Genomic DNA, 5,079 nt, shown 5'->3' with positions numbered 1-5,079 from the left:
ACAGTGTCTGATATTTGTGTATGTATAAGCCATCTGTTTGTGATTCGGATTAATGAATGTGTTTGGGTGCCCAGTTCGGGCACTAGTCACGGCCTACGGGGTTGCGTCGTGACAAAGATCGAAGAAAGCATCACATACCTGAGGGCAAGACTTTAACTGAAGTTACATCTTTGGTTCTGAGTCTCCGTACTTTCCTATCTAGAATGGCAATGGGAACTTCTTCGTAGGACAGTTTCTCGATGACTTGAACATCATCTACAGGTATAATTCTGGAAGGATCTCCAATGCACGTACACAACATCGATACATGAAAAACCGGATGGACTGACTCCAAATTCGAAGGTAGATCTAATTCATAAGCCACTTGGCCTACCTTAGGTACAATCTCATAAGGTCCAATGTACCAAGGACTAAGCTTGCCCTTTTTGCCAAATCTCATGATGCCCTTCATTGGCGACACCTTCAAGAATACCCAGTCCTTTACTTGGAACTCCAAGTCTCGTCGACGATTATCTACATAGGATTTCTGACGACTTTGAGCTATCAATAATCAATCCGTTGTAAGCTTGACCTTCTTTATAGCTTGCTGGACCAAATCTGGCCCTATCAGTTTAGTTTCTCCCACTTCGAACCACCCAATTGGCGATCTACACTTGCGCCCATGTAAAGCCTCATACAGAGCCATTTGGATTCTAGAAAGATAATTATTGCTATAAGAAAATTCAATAAGCGGTAAGTGATCATCCCAACTACCTCCAAAATCTAACACACATGCCCGTAGCATATCCTCAAGAGTTTGGATTGTATGCTCAGCTTGCCCATCAGTCTGTGGATGAAATGATGTACTAAGACTCACCTGAGTCGCCAAACCTTCTTGAAAAGATTTCCAGAAATTGGTTATAAACTGTGTCCCTCTATCGGAGATAATAGATACTAGGACACCATGGAGTTGTACTATCTCTTTGACATAAATCTTGGCATAATCTTCATATAGAATCATATTTATACTTAGAACGAGGTAAGCCTGCGATGAAATCCATATTAATTACTTCCCATTTCTAAGTCGGAATTTTTATAGCTTGCAACAATCCACCGAGCTTTTGGTGCTCAATCTTCACTTGTTGACAGTTAGGACATTAGGCTACGAATTCCGCTATATCTTTCTTCATTCCGTTCCACGAATATATGGATTTAAGATCATTGTACATTTTCATTGTTCCGGGATGAATAGAATAACAGGAACAATGAGCTTCTTTCAAAATCTGATGATGTAATCCTACAACATCAGGAGAACTCCATCTCCAGAAATCTCAAAGGATGACTTTTTCTTCTGAGGAAGTGTATTTCTGTAATGAACTAGCATGGGATCCTCGTACTGGAGCTCTTTCACTTTAACTACTAGTGACGAGACAGCTGAATTCTTAATGGTAACTCCCATCTTGCCTGAGTCTGTTACCCAAACTCCTAGGCTAGCTAACTGCTAGAGTTCATGAGCTAACTCTCTTTTCTCTGGCTGAACATCACATAAGCTACCCATATGTCACGACCCCACCAGAGGCCGTGACAGGTGCCCGATAGTATCCTATCGGCACCTCTTATCATGTATTCTATTTGTACTACTGAGTGGGCCATATGAACGACACAATCATATCTTACTCAACATAATCATCAATAGCATACTCGTGAACGAGTGTCAGTAGAGTTTACCAAACGATTATACAACCATAAAGGCGAGCAGGACTACACAATATTTGACTGTACACGTCTGTCTACGAGCCTCTAAATAAGATACATATATCCACAAGTCGGGGCCGGATTCCACCGTGCCCAAATATGTACACAAAGTAGTACCGGTAAACTGAAGCTCCGGAACAACTGGAGCGCTTCCAATATGCTGCTGGTGGGGCCCCTAGGGATCAGATGCGTCTACCTGTTTACCTGCGGGCATGAACGCAGCGTCCACAAGAAGGGACGCGTACGAGCAATGTCTGCGAGTATGTAAGGCATGAGTAACAGCATATGGAAGGATACAAAGCATGAATCGTAACAAAACGTAAATATAGGACATGTCATATCATGGGATAAAGAGCAACCTGTATATCTGAGTGCCTTTTAGGTGGGTACCATGCATGCTTAGTCTTTATGGAACGTGCGGCCGATCCATATATATATATACACAATATTATATTGCGCGAACGTGCGCAGCCCGATCCATGATATATATTCTTCGCGGAACGTGCAGCCCGATCCATATAGTATATTCTTTAGCGAACGTGCAGCCCGATCCATAACCACATATCCCGCGTCCGGGCATCCCGCATTCGGGACGGTATCATATCATATTATGCCAACTGATCAGGTGGTTACGCGTATATAACGCTCTCGCCCTTTTTCCAGATTCCCCATATTCATATACATATATCATATTCATATATCATATGAGTAGCATGCATGAGAGCCCAAATAAAGTCATGTATCTATCAGAGTGACATAAGGTCGGTAGCCTCCGATCATATTACGGAATAATTATCGCCGCTTTGTCTCACCTTGAAGGAACAATTAATTTAAGGTGAGACTATCAATGAAGAATAGCTTCACGAGGAAATAGCTCAACATTCTCATATTGTTATTGAAAATCCGGCAATAGTTATATCAAAAATCTTTCGGACGGTACTCGGAAACCTATCAAATATCATAAGTATGTCAAAGTATCGTAGGGACCATAGTCGTATATCAAATCATTCCGAGCCCGCCTATGAAGAATCAAGTCATCATATGTCACAAAACTTTCTACGAACAAATCGAGGCGATCCGAGCCTTTCGGTGAAAGTTACGACTTTCGTAGTTTCGGAATCGTTTAGAAATAAACTCTTTTGAAAGCAAAATCTTTATGCAACTTTTGAAACTTGATTATACAAATGACATAAGGACTAGGATTTGACCACATTAAGAATACAAATATCAAGAAGCCAATGAGAATCATAAACATGCTCGGATCACCGGAATAGAGTTGCCTCGAAGTTCGTGCCATAACTTATTCTCAACTAAGACATGCCAAAGAAAGAAGGGGTGAGCCTTAACATACCCTCGACCTCCTATTGGCTACGTCTATCCGCCCGAGCTCGCAAATCTACATTCGAGAGGATTCACACTAATGTTAGTCCCCGTATTACATACTTATCTCAAGTTCCAACTTAAACTATTTTATATTCTCCAAAATCGGGCAGCATCTCCCCCAGGTGCTCTAGCCCGAATTCTCAATTCATCAACCAACAACAACAACAACAATATCAACATCAATAATATCATTTCCCATATCAAAATATTCCATAAAACATCCCACACGCTGTTTTCCAATTTCCATAACTAGCCAATTCACTATTCAACCATTTAATCGTTCTACCGAATTCATAAACTATACCAACAATCCGCATGCTAACAATCATCATTATTATGAACACAAAAACCTATATTAACATCATATTACTCTCAAAAACAGCCCACAACAATTGCAACATCAACATGAGTCATCAAACATTCATTTTCATCGTAGAATCCGCAACACAACATTTCAAACATACTAAATAAAATTAGTCCCTCATCCCTATATAATACTACATGTACACGGCCCAACCTACAACAATCACAACTTCAATTTAAACCATTCAATACCTTCATTTCCATCACATAGAATTCACAACAACAACCAAAACATGTTAAACAAAATTGATTCTTCACCTCTACACATATGCACCTATTCGGCCAACACCATAATCCATATTGTCATGAATTCCATTCATTTCCATATACTATAACATGCTCAAATCATCCATAGAACATGTAAGGGAGGATTAAATCTTACCTTTTCCACCAACTTCTCCCACGGCTAGTTTTTGGTGAAACATAACAACGAGCGGTTTTCTTGTTCTAACAACCACTCCACGTTGACGAGGACGTTCCAATTAGTAGAGAAACTAGAAGAAAATAATTTTTGAAGATCAATTCTTGACCCTCAATTTTCCAAGTCCTTGGCCGAATGGCCTTGTTTTTTTTTCTCTCAATTTTTTCTTGAAGTTTCCAAGTGATGAAGATGATGAAATGAGATGACTTGGTCATCTTTTATTTCAATTAGTAGCCAACCATGTGGCCATGGCCCACACCAAGGTGGCCGGCCACATGGCTCCCTTATTCTTTTTTTTTCTTTCTTTTTCTCCAAGTTTCTAGAATTTCCTTTAAGTCATAAAGATGACCAATTTTATTTTCTTGCTTGCCTAGTCACCTTGTCCACATGTACACTTAACCCTTGAAATATAATAGTTTCCGAATTCCAAGTTTGCCCTTAATATTCCATGCCAATAATATTTATGAGCGACTTGCGCATTAAATCAAAATCGGAAAATGGCCTTATCCTTAACTTTCCTTCCATAACCTATTACACAAACTCGGACTCTTGTATTACAAAACGAGCACCAATGATCTTGCATCCTTTCGACAATAACTCCGGTGTCTATAGCTAACTAACTAACTCCTAATAAATCTCAATGTACCGAAACTTGGGGTGTAATACCATAGATCTATGGCTAAGAGCATCAACCACAACGTTCGCCTTCCCGGGATGATATAGAATGTTAACATCATAATCTTTCAACAACTCAAACCATTGCCTTTGCCATAAATTCAACTCTTTCTGCCTGAAAATATACTGAAGGCTCTTGTGATCTGTATAAATATCAACATGGACACAATACAAATAATGCCTCCACATTTTCAAGGCATGAATCACCGCAACTAGCTCAAGACCATGGGTTGGATAATTTTTCTCATGTTTCTGTAATTTCCTTATAGCATAAGCAATTACCTTACTGTGTTGCATCAATACACACCCTAACCCAACATCACGACCCATGCCGGTGAGTTGTGACGAGTGCCTGATCTCTAATGACCAAACACACTTATACTCGTATCTGGATAACAAGGGCTCACAAATCATTAACTCTGAACTATACTGACCCATGAAAGGATGACATCATGAACTCTGTATGAACTGTACATTTATATATATATATATATACTAAAAGA

The sequence above is a fragment of the Lycium ferocissimum genome, chromosome 4, assembly GCF_029784015.1.
Source record: "Lycium ferocissimum isolate CSIRO_LF1 chromosome 4, AGI_CSIRO_Lferr_CH_V1, whole genome shotgun sequence".
NCBI classification, from domain to species: domain Eukaryota; kingdom Viridiplantae; phylum Streptophyta; class Magnoliopsida; order Solanales; family Solanaceae; genus Lycium; species Lycium ferocissimum.
The sequence above is the reverse complement of the archived record's forward strand: the minus strand, read 5'-3'. Positions refer to the sequence as shown.